The following is a 15,920-nucleotide window of genomic DNA, read 5'->3' as shown; positions in this document are numbered from 1 at the left end:
ATAGAGACGAGGTTTCACTGTGTTGCTCAGGCTGGTCTCAAACTCTTGACCTCAGGTGACTTGCCCACGTTGGCTTCCGAAAGTGCTGGGATTGCAGGCATGAGCCACCACTCCTTGCCTACTTAATTTAACTTTAAATAGCCATATGTAACTAGTGGCTATAGTATTGAACAGTGTAGGTTTAGCTAGCTCTCTGGGCACTGATTTTAAAGGACTTTGGACATTTCTTTGCCTTTCTACGGACGAGGCCATTTAAAAACTCCTCAGAGGTGGAAGTTAAGGTATTAGTGCAAATAATTCTTGTTGATAGCAAAGCAAGTGAATTTTATTCAGTAGAAATATAGCTGATTTCTATCTTATAGATAAAATGATCCAAATACTGCGTTTTATTTCCCTATTGGACATTAATTCATTTTGTGTCTATTAGTGAATTTATTTTGGCGTTACTGATTGCCCACATATATATCTACTCTTTAAATTATTTTTGAACTGGTTTTAACATCTTAATGGTTTTCTCTTATGTTAGTGAGTTAATACAAACCTTACTGTGTTCATTTTATGTTAGTGATGATTTTATCTTGAAAAATTAAGTAGGCTAGGCATGGTGGCTCACGCCTGTAATGTCAGCACTTTTGAAGGCGAAGGTGGGCAGATCACTTTGAGCTTAGGAGTGCAAGATCAGCCTGAGCAACATGGCAAAACCCCATATCTACCCAAAATACAAAAATTAGCCAGGCATGGTGGCACATGCCTGTAATTTCAGCTACTCAGGAGGCTGAGGCTAGAGAATCCTTTGAACCCAGGAAGCAGGGGTTACAGTGAGCCAAGATCAAGCCACTGCACTCCAGCTTGGGTGACAAAGCAAGACTCTATCTCAAAAGAAAGAAATAAAGAAAGAAAGAAAGAAAGAAAGAAAGAAAGAAAGAAAGAAAGAAAGATCAAGTAGGATCACATTCTTATTTTCTAATAATGCTTTCATTTTGGAACAGTTAAATGGGGCAATGGGAAACTTTTTCAATGCAACTCGTGTTTCTCGTTACTTATGTTATTGTATCTACTTTTCACTTGGGGGTATGGGTTGTAGGAAATTACATAATTTGTTTATTACAGTGTTGAGGGTTAGTCCTGGGAAACAAAACAAAATACAATAAGAAATAAATTATATGCCTGGTGCATGAGTTGGCCATTTTTCCCCACTAGAAACCTGTCTTCATGGATCAGAGATTGCAGGTCTTTAACTATAATGTTCCTGCTCATTTTGTTGGCTTATATTTCATTGCCATAAGAATAGAACAACTTGTGTCTTGAGTTTACTCACAATATCAGGCGAAACATGAGAGCATTATTAGGTAGCATGGCATGGCACACAGAAACACAGGAAATATCGGTTCATGATGAGAGGAGGAGATAAAATGCTTATCAGAAGGTCCAGTTTATTCTTGTTTGGTCTTCTGTTTCCAGCCAAGTTGTACAAATAAATATCCAGTGTCATTTAATGAGGAAAATTATTCAAGAATTGAAAACAGAAACATTTCCACAGATCAAGAAAAGCTAGAGTTGAATTTTGTCACGCGCAGCCTGAAAGCTGAGGGAAAGTTTGAGAAATGGCAAAAGCTTTGAAAATAACTGGCATCACACGTTCACAGACCACATTTTATATATCTGACCACACATAAGGAACCATAACCCTTATTAACTTCTGCCTAGAATCATTTTGTGGGCAAGAAATAGTAACTGTCTGTGGGCAGTCAAATATCATTTAAGGTGAAGATTGTCATGGTTTTATCTTGACCACTGATTACCACTGATACTTTTCAAAATGCCCCCCAATAGCTTGTGAATAGAAATAGGTGTACTTTATTCAGGGGTAGTTAAAAATCAGCTTTAAAACACAGCTAGATCAAAGTTACACTAGAATTTTCCACCACCTCCCAGCAGGGTAAATGGAACACCCAGCTGTAGCAGAGATTAAATTAGAGAGTTTTGAGCATGCAAAAAGGAAGGAGGTAAGAAAGAGGAAGAGGCATGTGAATGCCATATATATGACCTAATTATTAAGACAACAAAGTAATGCTATGGAAAAGGGAAAGTGTTCACAAAAGAAGGCTGAGTGTAAAAGCGGATCACAAGCTTATCGACGTTTCATAGCTGCTATGACCACTAGAGGTGTAAAACTGATATATTTCTATGGATTAAAAATGAGAAGAAAGCATAAAAGGGTAATTTCTGGTAACTTAATTTTTTGTTCTTTAATTTTTTTTTAAACCAGACATTATTTGTGTTTAAAAAGTGAAAAATGTGGGAAAAAAAAAGAAAAAAGAGAAAAGAGACAATGGAAGGCGGACATTAAAAGAATGAGGGAGTCAGAGTGAAAAGAAGAAAGCTTAGATTAGAAACAAAAGTGAGAGAACCCAACAGAAACGGCCCCCTGCCCCTGAGTCCCTGGAGCTGCTGCCCTTTGAAGGCTGCAGCCACCAGGGCACGTTTGCTGTGATCGCTCAGTGCGTTTCCTTCTCCTCTCTGCTGACACTCCTGCCATACCAGGATGCGTCTGGCAAATTTTGTTTTTTTGTTTTCTCCCTCCTGGCAGAGTGACACAAAATCTCTTCACTTCATGCAGCGAAAGGGGGTTAGTGTTCCTTAGGTAACCTTCATTTCAGTACATTAAACTGTCTGAGCAGAGGCATGCAGAAACGTACCCTGCCTGCCTGCTGGGAACAGGCAGTCATCAAAGGTGATTGGGAAGCCGGGAAGCGCTACAAAGGCAAGGCTTTTATGTGGAAGAAGTTTCATTAAAACTGTAACTCTCTATCTGCATGGGAGAGCAAAGATCTCCCTTGTGAAGTTTCTAAACACAACCAGAAAAAAATGTTAGACGAACATAAGTCAAAGGAGGTGTTTAATGTATTTTTAATTTAGGCGGCTCCAGGCAGACAGATACATTTGTGTGGAGGTGATAGTATTTCACCTCCTCCATTCCAAACACGTGGCACAACTACAGATCATTGACGTGGCAATTCTAATATTTAGAATTCTTAAACACAGCTCTTATTTTCATTTGGATTGCAGCTTGGCAGAGCGACTCCTTAACTTTTTATGGTTATTTAGAGCAGCAGTCTAAACTCTTATCTGTGCAACCCTTGCAGTTTTTGTGAAAGATAATGTCTTGCAAGCTGCAGTTGCTCAATTAGGAAACCATGCAATAGAAAGATGTCTTTGGGGCCAGAAAAAGTTAAGATTTCAGCTCGGCTTCTTAGCAGTGTATGACCTTGGATGAGTCACCTAACCTCTCTAATACTTGGTTTCTTTCTCTAAATAGGAGAATGTGCCTACTTTACAGTGATGTGATGAGGATTTAGAGGTATGACCCACCAAGGAGGGTGCCCAACACACAGTAACAATTTAATAGTTAGGTGTTATTTTGTTGAGGGCATTTCAATAGAGGTGTGTTTGAGCTGGGCTTTTCCTTAACATTTTGTAGTCCAGGTGTTAATGTCCAATACATTAAAAATATATACACATATATCTATATACACTTATATCTATAATCCTGTATGAATGAATAGAATATGACTAGGAACTATTAAAAGTAATATGGCGACCGGGCGTGGTGGCTCACACCTGTTATCCCAGCACTTTGGGAGGCTGAGGTGGGTGGATCACCTGAGGTGGGGAGTTCAAGATCAGCCTGACCAACATGGAGAAACCCCATCTCTACTAAAAATACAAAATTAGCCAGGCATAGTGGGTGGATCACCTGAGGTCAGGAGTTTGAGACCAGCCTGGCCAACATGGTGAAACCTTGTCTCTACTAAAAACACAAAAATCAGCTGGGTGTGGTGGCGGGCACCTGTAATCCCAGCTACTTAGGAGGCTGAGGCAGGAGAATTGATTGAACTCGGGAGGCAGAGGTTGCCGTGAGCTGAGAGCCACTGTACTCCAGCCTGGGAGAGAGAGTGAGACTCTTGTCTCAAAAAAAATAAAATAAATGAATAAACAAACATTTAAAATTATCGTATTCTTAATAAAGACTCATAATCTTTAGTTTCCAGTTCAAGACCATTCATGATCAGCCTTTATCTTCCCACTATCGAGGCAGGTAAAATTATAGACTTTGAAGCATATTGCTGAAATTATAGCTTTTTTTCTCATGATATTCTTTCCTAACCAACCCATAGTCCATATTTTAATGGTTAGAGAGTAGGTTCAAATTTGACAGCAAAGGCTTGACTATGGGTAATCTTAACTAAATCACAGAAGACTATTATTCAAATTAGAAAAAAACAAAATGAGAAAAAACCATGAATAGTCTAGTGCTCCTGGATTTTTCTGCTTTCTGGTCCAGTTATTATGAGTAGCCTTAGACAAGCTACTTCTGACTCAGTTTTCAATAATACATAGACACTCCTGGTGTTATAAATGAGTTTTTACAAAGCACTTCCCTATAGGCAAAATAGAAATAATACTTTGCAGAATTGAGGTCATAGGTATTAATTATGTTAAGTTCTAAGCAATGGTTTAGCAGACATGTTGTTTCTAGGATAAGATATTGGCTTTTACAATGCTTTGTTCTCCTGTGTAATTAGAGATCACTTTAAAAGTATATTTAAAATATGAGTTTCTGTTTAAATCTTCTCAGTAACATTTTCAAAGAATACCAATTTCATTTAAGGAAACATGGTTTTCTTTATTATCAGGTTCTTTCATGCAAATACTGGATTGTGATTGCCTTAAATTCACTCATGAATATAACTATGCAACATTTATTCTACTTATTACTTATGATTTTGTCAGTTAATATAATAAGATTACATTTGCAAGGCATACCTTCTAGAAGGTATTTCTTTTTTGGCACTGTGTTGACAATTCAATAGATGCCACATTAGTTGTATACAGTAAAATAACTCAGAACTTTCAGCTAAGGTGAATTGCCAGCCATGGATAATTTAGAACAATTATCAGCTGATTAATGCTACTTTTTAAAAAAAATATTTTGAAATGCTTCCTAATTGTACCATTTATGAAGTATCAATTTTTTAACAGAGTGATGTTTTACTATACGAAGGTAAATGCTTAAAACAAAACATTACCCTGACAGAAATAAGGACTTTCTTGCCTCGGATTCAGCCATTATTGGAACAGACTTCTCTACTGCTGTTTCTTTAACCTTTGCAAGATCACAGTCCATCTTTTTCTGGGATGGTGTTTTTGATTCACGGCCTGCTTTGGTGATACACTGAGACTGAGAAAGTAATTCTGGCAAAAAATGCCTTAATTGGATGTTTACCCTAATTATTTCACGGAGCATAACATATTTTGACTACTTTTAGGGACCTTAAGCCCTTCCAAGGACCTGGCAAAATCCTTCCTGTCCTGTCTTTTCTCGTCACTGGGGAGAACACTGCAGGGAACACTGACACAGAGTCATGTGCACGCCATGATCCTCCACAACAGACTCCCCACGACCCCGACCTCAATTAGCAAGACTGGACGTAATCACTGTGCTGAGATTCAACCTTTCATATTTTGATTCGGGTGGTTGAAGAGTAGCACTTTTGCCTAATAGCTTTAGTGTCTGGCCGCCAGAAGGAAAAAAAAAAAAAAAAAAGAGGTAATAACACCTTGAGTTAGTCACATCCAATAGAGATATTATTCTGGCAAATAATTTAGTACATCAAAACGTATAGAAAATAATAATCTCCTCATCACATGATTCAGAGGACAGCCTAGTCACTGGAAACATATTCCTTGCCAGTTTGTTTTGTCTGAAAAGATAGAGCTGTTTTCCTTTCATAAGGCTGCAGTTCGTGATTACAAATAAAATGAAAGCTAAAGTGTTTTGGCTTCCAGACAATCCTGTCTTTTGTATGGAGGAGTGACCTACAAAGGTACAATTAAATCTACTTTCAAAGAACCCTATTAGTAAAACAAACACAAACAAACAAACAAGAAAGTTCCTATTGAAACTTAGCGGCAAGGTTTGACCAGGGCTGTGGCTCGTGCCCAGTAATCCCAGTATTTTGGAAGGCATGGGGATAACCTGAGGTCAGGAGTTCGAAACCAGCCTGGGCAACATGGTGAAACGCTGTCTCTCCTAAAAATACAAAAATTAGCCGGGCGTGATGATGAGTGCCTAGAGTCCCAGCTACTTGGGAGGCTGGGGCACAAGAATCGCTGGAACCCAGAAGGTGAAGGTTATAGTAAGCCATGATCATGCCGCTGCACTCCAACCCGGGTGAGAAAGCAAGAGTCCATCTCAAAAAAACAAAACAAAACAAAAAAAAAACAAAAAAGAACTTAGCTGCAGGGTTTAGAGTTTAGACACTTGTCTTTAAGTTCATGAGGAAACAAAGTTAGGAGGCTCGTTGACTAAAATAGATCACCTTAAGTGTTGTCTTCATGGAAATGGGTCCCTTTAGTCATGTTTTTAAACTAATACTTAATTTAAAAAGGATTTCTGTAAACTAATTATGGTTTCTCAGTTTTTATCTAATTGAAAAGAGATGTAAGAACTTCAGAATTTCAGGGTTATGAAGCTGGACCTGACACCGTCCTTATGTGGAGCTGAGACCCATCCCTTTGCATCCTCCTCTGTTGTGATGTAAGCTGAATGAGCATCCAGCAACTGCAGTAACAGAAAATTTCGAAATGCATCTTTTTATGAAACACTTAGAGGGTTTGAGGTGCAATGAGACAATATTACTATAGAGGCTCAGCTGACGTCTTTGGCAGTGACTTCATTGTCATTTGGGTTTAAAGGAAGTGGAAAAGTAAGGAAGGTGAAATTGGATATGTACGTCTTCTGAATTGCTCAAGTCGACAGATTTTTACAGAAATAAATCTTTTCGAGCATTTTGCTCTTCTTTTCAAGTAATCTAAACAAGAAAAGGAACATGAGCCTGGCGTGGTGGCTCACACCTGTAATCCCAGCACTTTGGGAGGTTGAGGTGGGCAGATCACCTGAGATCAGAAGTTCGAGACCAGCCTGGCCAACATGGTAAAACCCCTACCTCTACTAAAAATACGAAAATTAGCCAGGCGTGCTGATGCGTGCCTGTAATCCCAGCTCCCCGGAGGCTGATCCAGGAGAATCACTGAAACCTGAGAGGCGGAGGCTACAGTGAGCAGCGATGGAGCCACTGCATTCCACACTCCAGCCTGGGCAGCAGAGTGAGACTCCATCTAAAAAAAAAAAAAAGAAAGGGAAGATGGAAAGCAGGGAGAGTCTTTGAATTAAGGGAAGCATGCTGCGCCCTCCAGATCCCACAGGGCTGCCTGCTCTTGGACACTGTCTCTAGAATTCCCCACATGGACGCCCAGTGCTCTAAGAAGAGTCCCAGAAAGGTACAGAAAATTTATTGGCTGAATTTTCTGCATCCGTTTGGCACGGGCCTCCTCTCCCTGCTCTATGTTCTTATCTTACCCACACTAACTCCAGTTAAGAACAAACTAGCCTGTAGACCTTCCATTCAAGAGAAGCCAAAATTCCTTATCAACGTCTGCATTGAACTGCTCCGTTTCAGGCACTGTAATTTTATGACCAACTGAAGAGCGATCTGGGCCTGAGCCTGCTGGTGAAGGGCAGTTCTTGGAAGGAAGGAGCTCCTCTTGGTGAGGGGAATTGGGTGAAGAAAGGTGATTGTTTTGCTCTGTTTACAGGATCATCTCTCTACTGTCTTTAAAAGCTTATTAAAAGCAACCTGAGGAGGTTTCCCAGAATGTTGTTTTAATTTAGGCTGTTTTTAATTTTAGGAGAATGAAAATTCTCTATTTGGTAATTTCCTTTCTTGCTCAAGGTTTGTTCCTTTACAAGGTTTTTGCTTCTTATCAGCTTGGACACTGTTGCAGCTATTGTAACTCAAATGCAGACAAAGGGGGAAAAATACCGCTCTCCAAAACAAAACCACAAAAACAAATCAAACAAGATTTTTTTTTTTTTTTTGGCAAGTTGCCTTCAAAAGGGTGTAGTTCCGGGTAACAAAGAGTGCAGCAAGTCTCTGGAGTCTAAACGGAGCCTGAAATCAAGGAGCTGACTTTAATCTTTTTTGGAAAATAAACAACTTGAATATAACCCAAAATGTTTTCCAAGGAACCACTCTACCCTGGGGTCCTTATGCTGAAAGAGTGAGTTATTTACTCACAGCGTCACTGTTTAAAACTTTGATTTCAAACATTTTAAAATGTTTTACTTGCCATCTACCCATTAGTCACAAAGTGGCATTAGCAAGCATGGCCACACAGCCAGTACAATATATGTGGCCGCGTCTCGGGGTCTTTGCTGCAGATAGAGTCATATTGAGGACAATCGGAAGTAGAGTCTAGAAAAAGCTTAGTGAGATATCCAGTCATTTTTCTTATGAAACATGCTGTATTTTGGAAACTCATTAACTTTGACTAATAATAATTTAGTCTTTTATCACGTTGGGGATCAAACTGGGCTCTGACAACGCAAAAGCGAAGAAGACGCCATCCCCACCTCCAGAGTTTATAGAGGAAAGACAGGCAAACGAGGGAGGGGCAGAGAGACCCGTGTTGATGGACAGTGACCATACTGCTCTCTGCCCACATGAAGGGATGCCTCGCTCAGCTAAGACGAGGGCAGGGGATGGGCTAGGTCCTGTCTGTCAATCTGGCCAGAGAAGAGGACATGAAACATGCAATATGGTTGAGAATGATGTTTTTCCCTGAAATAATCTTAATGGAAGTGAGGAGTGAACACAAATTCCTAAAGTTTTTCAATCGCTGCCCACAGCATCCTTTGATAAGCAAAACGTATGTGAGATCTCATATTTTAGCTTGAGACTTGATGGGACCTTTGTATCCTATTCTGTCATATTAGATTGCTCCTTACAGAATTACTGATTTTGAAGGTCTAAATGTTTAAATAATGGTCATTGCACAGGGTGAAGACATCCAAAAAGAATGCCTCCTATGAGTTGCCACTTGTATTTCACTCTATCCTTTGACGTGCCCACTGCTGTGTTGGGGACAGGCATGTGACAAACCACAGAGGACCTTTGGGACAAATGGGGAGCTGCGATTGTTTGAAATGGTTCAGTTGGAGAAGTGGGCCATCAGGTGGACTGGATTGGGTGCAAACTTGCCCTGAACTGTTCCACTGATGCAGATGAGGGGAAGCCTGTGGAGGGCTGGGAGCAGGAAGTGGTGTGACTGTGCCTCCTGGCTCATCCTAGTGGGGAGCTGAGGATGCCCTGGAGAGCCAGAGGCTGGGATGAAGATCACTTGAGGTCAGGAGTTTGAGAGCAGCTTGTCAAACATGGTGAAACCCTGTCTCTACTAAAAATACAAAAACTAGCCACATGGGGTGGTGCACACCTATAGTCCCAACTACTCAGGAGGCAGAGGCAGGAGAATTGCCTGAGCCTCAGAGGTGGAGGTTACAGTGGTTGCAGTGAGCTGAGATCACATCCTGCCCTCCAGCCTGGACAATAGAGTGAGACTCCATCTCAAGAAAGAAAGAAAGAAAGAAAAAGAAAGAAAGAAAGAAGAAAGGAAAGAAGGAAGGAAGGAAAGAAAGAAAAAGAAAGAAAGAAAGAAAGAAAGAGAAAGAAAGAAAGAAAGAAAGAAAGAAAGAAAGAAAGAAGAAAGAAAGAAAGAAAGAAAGAAAAGCAGGCACCTTTAGGAGATCAAAGGTGCTAAACGGTGAGAGACATGGTAAGGAAGAGGGGCTCTTTGGGAGCTCTTAAGGACTACAGCAACAAGACATGGAAAGTAATGAGTGGCGAAAGCTGAGGAGGAAGAGGAATGGTCCTGATGGTGATGGCCAATCTTTGCTGAGCACTCCCTACGTGCCAGGCGCTGCCCTGAGCACTGTCCATGGACTGTTTTACTCAATCTGCATTATAGATCTACATAAGGCTCATTTCCCAAATGAGAACATTAGGGCTGTCACAGAGGCTATTTAATTTGCCCAGGATCACAGAGCTTATAAGTGATTGGTCCAAGATGTGGATTCAGGTATACACTTAAATGACTGGTCAAATCCTGTTGCCATTCATTGAAACAGAGAATCATCATCAGCATCATAACAAGAGACTGTGACATATATTGTGTTTATGATATGTCAGACCTAGGCTTACTCTAGGCCTATTGTAGAATTTAACCGATTTAATTCTCAGACAACTCTGTGAAAAGGTGCTATGTGTTCCCATGTATTCGTCTGTTTTTGCACTGATATAAAGAAGGACCTGAGGCCAGGTGCGGTGGCTCACACCCATAATTCCTGTACATTGGGAAGCTGAGGTGGGTGGATCATCTGAGGTCAGGATTTCAAGACCAGCCTGGCCAACATGGTAAAACCCCATCTCTACTAAAAATACAAAAAAATTAGCCAAGCATGGTGACCACTTAGGAGGCCGAGGCCAGAGAATTGCTTGAACCTGGGAGGCAGAGTTTGCAGTGAGCTGAGATCGCCTGGGTACTCTACTCCAGCCTGGACAATATGAGCAAAACTCCATCTCAAAAAAAAAAAAAAAAAAAAAAAAAACTGAAACTGAGTAATTTATAAAGAAAGAAGTTTTTTGTTTTTTTTTTTGAGATGGAGTTTTGCTCTTGTTACCCAGGCTGGAGTGCAATGGCGCGATCTCGGCTCCCCACAACCTCCGCCTCCTGGGTTCAGGCAATTCTCCTGCCTCAGCCTCCTGAGTAGCTGGGATTACAGGCACGCACCACCATGCCCAGCTAATTTTTAGTATTTTTAGTAGAGACGGGGTTTCACCATGTTGACCAGGATGGTCTCGATCTCTTGACCTCGTGATCCACCCGCCTCGGCCTCCCAAAGTGCTGGGATTACAGGTGTGAGCCACCGCGCCTGGCAAGAAAGAAGTTTTAATTGGCTCACAGATCCGAAGGCTGTACAGGAATCATGGCTGGGGAGGCCTCAGGAAACTTACAATCACGGTGGAAGATGATGGGAAGCAGGTGCCTCCTACGTAGCTGGAGGAGGAGGAAGGGCAAAGTTGCTTCATACTTCTAAACAGTGAGATCTGGTGATAACTCACTCTCACAATGACAACAGCAAAGGAGATGGTATTAAACCACAAAAAGCCACCCCCATGATCCAATCACCTCCCACTGGGCCCCACCGCCAACACTGGGGATCACAGTTTAGCATGAGATTTGGGTGAGGACACAGATCCAAATCATGTCATCCCCATCTTATGGATGAAGAAACTAAGGCACAGAGAGGTTAGGTCACTTGACCAAGGTCACATAGCTCATAATGTGGAAGAGTCAGGATTTGAATCCATACCTTCTGACTCTAGAGCCCATACTTTTAAAGACTTTATTATATTAAAATGTTTGAAACATAATTTAAGGTACCTTCCTATATCCAAAGGCAATGCCTTTCATAGAGTCAGATTTATTGGTTAAATCTCAGAATAGAGATCTTGTCTAGGGATGAAGATGTGGGAGTCATTGGCTAATCAGTAAAATTTAAAACCTTGGATTTGCGTGGGATCACCTTCATATATCACAGCGATCAGACGACCATATCCATCATTGTAGGGTCTTTTAATCTCCTCTAGCTGGGAGAGTGCTATTTAGATACCTGTTCCACAGCATAAAGCACAGCTAGCCACTCTGTTTGCTCAAAACAGTTGGCACCATCATCACTGATGTAGTCATCTCACATATATGAATATTTGCTTACCTGCAAAAACATCATAATTGAGGACTTGGCAATGCATTTATTTTGTTATGATTTTTGGTGGATAAAAAAAGTCACAGTATTTTTGTTCTCGGAGGCAATGGTGTTTATAATCAGAAAGAAATGAAGAACTGAGGCAATTAATTACATAATTAAGAGGAAAATATCACTTGAGATAGTGGAAGGGCAGAGTAATTATTTTTCATGTTGAATTAGCTCTCAAGTTGCCTCCGTTCTCCAGCCTGTGTGAATATGCCTGTAGCAGCAGCGTAATCCTTAAGAACAAAATCCAACCCCTCAATAAAAAGTGCACGCTACAATGGAAATGAAATCCACGGAAATTTCCCCCAAAGTCAGACTTTTTCTCAGAAAGGGAAAGTTTAAGAATATATTGAAAATAAGAATATTGTTAGAGGACATTTCTGACATTTAAAGGCAAACATCTGCTATTTTGTATTATTTGTTTGTTTGTCTAGAGACAGGATCTCCTCTGTTGCCCAGGCTGTAGTGCAGTGGCATAATCTTGGCTCACTGCAACCTCTTCCTCCTGGGTTCAAGTGATTCTCCCACCTCAGCCTCCCAGGTAGCTGGGTCTACAGGCATACACCACCATGCTTGGCTAATTTTTGTATTTTTAGTAGAGATGGGGTTTCACCATGTTGACAAGGCTGGTCTTGAACTCCTGGACTCAAGCAATGTGTCCATCTCGGCCTCCCAAAGTGTTGGGATTACAGGTGTGAGCACCAGGCCTTTCATCTGCTACTTTTTAGGTCCTTCAGGATTGTGCCTAAACAATGCAGAAATAATTAGCTAGGAAGTCATGAAACCAATGAACTGGTTATTTAGTTTGTGGAAAATTGAACCTGGTGAAGCAACTGCATTCCATTGATAGGGTTTGGCTCTTTGTTCCCACCCAAATCTCACCTCAAACTGTAATCCCCATAACCCGCAAGTGTCGAGGTAGGGACCTGTAATTGCCATGTGATGAGGAAGGGAGGTGGCTGGATCATGGGGTTGGTTCCCCCTGCTGTTCTCATGATAGTGAGTTCTCACAAGATCTGATGGTTTTATAAGTGTTTGTAAGTTCCTCCTTCATTCTTAACTCTCCTGCCTCCATGTGGAAAGGGTCCCTGCTTCCCCATAGCCTTCCACCATGATTATAAGCTTCCTGAGGTCTGCTAAGACACATGGAACTGTGATTCAACTAAACCTCTTTCCTTTATAGATTTCCCAGTCTCAGGTATTCTTTACAGTAGTGTGAAAATAGACTAATACACCCATTCTATTTTCTTTCTCTCGTGGAATCATTCAATTTTTTTTAGTGTGTAGAGACATTCTAAATGAAAGTGAGAATCTCAAAATTTGACATAGGTTCTCATCATATTTTAACATAGCCCTATGGGACTTTATTTTACTTGTTTTAGCTTATGTAATGTTTATTGCCACTGGGTGGAAGAAATGTTATCATTCGCACTATGAGGAAGACGGGCCAGGTTTCTAAATGTTGAGGTGACTCTCACCAGGTTATGCAACCCTCAGGGATATAGATAAGATTTCGAACAAAGTTTTCGAGGAGAAATCTTTCTTTACTCTATCAGATTCATCTAGGTAAACACTTTCTCAATCACAGTCCAATGCTAGTAATACCTTGTTAGTTTTAGTTGTTGGTGACTTAGCAGCACAAGAGGCAAATTGTTGCCGTGATGGCAATTGGTTTAATACTAGGACAAACGCCTTGTGTTTATACTCAAGGAGCACAGAGTGCCTCTGAAGATATGCAGCGCTGTAACTGATAAAGATATGCTCAGCCTGTGGCGGGAATTCTGCAACAGAAGAGGAAAGACCAGTTTTTGGTCTGTGTTCCATGTCAGAGAATCCACTGACACCCTTCTGAAATCAGCTACCGTTACTTAAAGAGAAAACAGAGGTCCTAGGATGGAGACCCCACCTTAGGAGGCACAACTCTGTGATGGAGCTGGGATCAACCTTCAAGGCTTCCTATGAACTCCTTTTGATGTGAGACTCTAGGAGGACCTCAGTTTCTAAGCTGGTTCAGCTCATCATATGCAATAGATGTCCACACAGTTTAAACCTGTGTTAACACTTCCTTTTGATTTTTTTCTTCCTCCCACTGAAGAAATATTGAAAAGAACAAAAATAAATGAATCTTAGCTAAGCCAATTCTACCTTAAACCAAATCCACGTGAAGTTTATAATTGGCATTATGGGATACCACCAATATGCTATTACTAATAATCTATAAATAAATTTTCCTACTCATTGTTAAGCAAGTAGAAATCAATTTATGGCTTATGATAATTACAATATCGTTTCCCCCACACAATGCTATGTTTTGAAAAATCACAGAAGGAAAAATATAAATGTGTGTAGTGATAACATTTGTGTTATGACTGAAGACTTTTCTTTCCAATTGAGAAAAACAGGTTGCCCTCCTGTGATTTTCAATTAGCTAGTTGAACAGCATTTCTTCTGCTGAAGAGGGTCTTCATTGTCTGGATTGTGACTTTGTTATCATATTTGAACTCCTGTCCTTGCCGGTTCTTGCCTCTAGGATAGCTTGGTTGGCTACTCTGTCACAGAGCTGAGTTCATGTAGTCACAACTGTTCAGAAATAGAAACTTGTCGATGTCTCTGCTTTGATCGGTAAATGTATAATAAATCAGCATTCAAGAAAGTTATTTTTAAAAAGCCCGATTTTCCTGATTTTGTGATCATGACATTTATGCGCAGCAGATTTAGAACAGATAATGTGGATTTTATTGCAGACAAGGTCAGGAAAATTAGGATGAACAGAGTCCAAGTCTCCTCCAAGACTCTCATGCCCTGGCTTGTCTGAAGTGCCGGGAGTTCAAGGTCCTCTTAGTATGAAATATGACATGGATGGCAATAGGCACAAAGGTTCCTTGTCATTTTCTTTTTGTCAGGGGTTAGAGATCATGTGTAACTCTCTATGCGTCTCTCTGTCTCTATTTCTATCTCTGTCTCTACCGTCTCTGTAACCATGCCCGAGGCACTCAATCTACATCTACTTGAATGTGGGCAGACAGGTCAGTTATGCACTCATTATTGTTTTCCCCTGCTGAAGTTGTATTGTAAAACATGCCAGCAAAATGTTTGATTGTTATGTTGGTTCTCAAATCAAAACTGTTTAGGCTTTGCCATATCTCAGGACTATTGAGAGTATTTTAAGATCATACAAATAATCCCAAGGTTTCCAAGAATAAGTCCTGGGAACCACTCAGCAAACCCAGCTATTTCGGGTCTCATCCATCTACACTTTTCTATTTTTATTTCCAAAACCATGCTCTTTTTTTTCCCCTCCCTCTCTTAAAGATGGCTGGCATGACTTCTTAATAGGTTCACTAAGATAAAACACTGTATTTTAAAAAAAAATTACCACTTTGTAAATGTAGAGAACAATGTGATTGTTGTTAGCATATTCTAATTTTGGCTAAATTGAGGTTTTAACTAATGCTCTGGCCCAAATCCTGAAGACCATTAGCAAGCACAAACAAGCAGTGGCTTATGTGTATTTGTATTAAATCCAAAGCTGGCTGTCTGTTTACAAAATAGACTTGGTTCCTGAAAACCACTTCCTGGAGCCTTCGTGTTGGTGTAGGGTTTCTTAGCCAGCACATACAATGCCCTGGAATTTTAAAAGTCCTGGATTATCCGGTCATCCAAGCAAAAGGGTATGGGTTAAAACAAAGTAGAAAGAAAAAGGATTTCAATGAGGATCTTTTGGTTTTCTGTGCCTGGGCCTTCCCTGAAGGATTGCTAGATGGACTTCATTATTGGGAGAGGCCAGAGGTCACATTCCTGGTTTTTAAGGCAATACCAATAGCATTTGGGTACCGAGGACACTACCTTCCCTTCAGTTTCAAAACCAACTTTTATTTTCAACTCATTTGCGGCTGATGGTGCCATACACAGGTGTGACAGGCTGTGAGCTGGACCTGTCTGCAACAGCCCTCTAAGGGCTTTCCTGGTCGTCCAAAAGGTTTGCTTTCGGTTTTTAATGTGCTAAAGCTCACCCACATTCAGGTGGAGATCAACCAATTATTCTTAAATCTGATTATTCAAGGTAACAAGATGAATATATTATTCAGTGAAATACAGATAACCAAGAGAAAAGTCAAAGAGATCAAATGTTCACAAGGTGTTGCCTGTGAGAGGCAGTGCTGCTGGCGAGGGCTGGAGTGGGGATATCAGGGAAAGACGGCTTTTC

Source organism: Saimiri boliviensis, chromosome 16 (genome assembly GCF_048565385.1).
Source record: "Saimiri boliviensis isolate mSaiBol1 chromosome 16, mSaiBol1.pri, whole genome shotgun sequence".
Classification (NCBI taxonomy): domain Eukaryota; kingdom Metazoa; phylum Chordata; class Mammalia; order Primates; family Cebidae; genus Saimiri; species Saimiri boliviensis.
The sequence above is the reverse complement of the archived record's forward strand: the minus strand, read 5'-3'. Positions refer to the sequence as shown.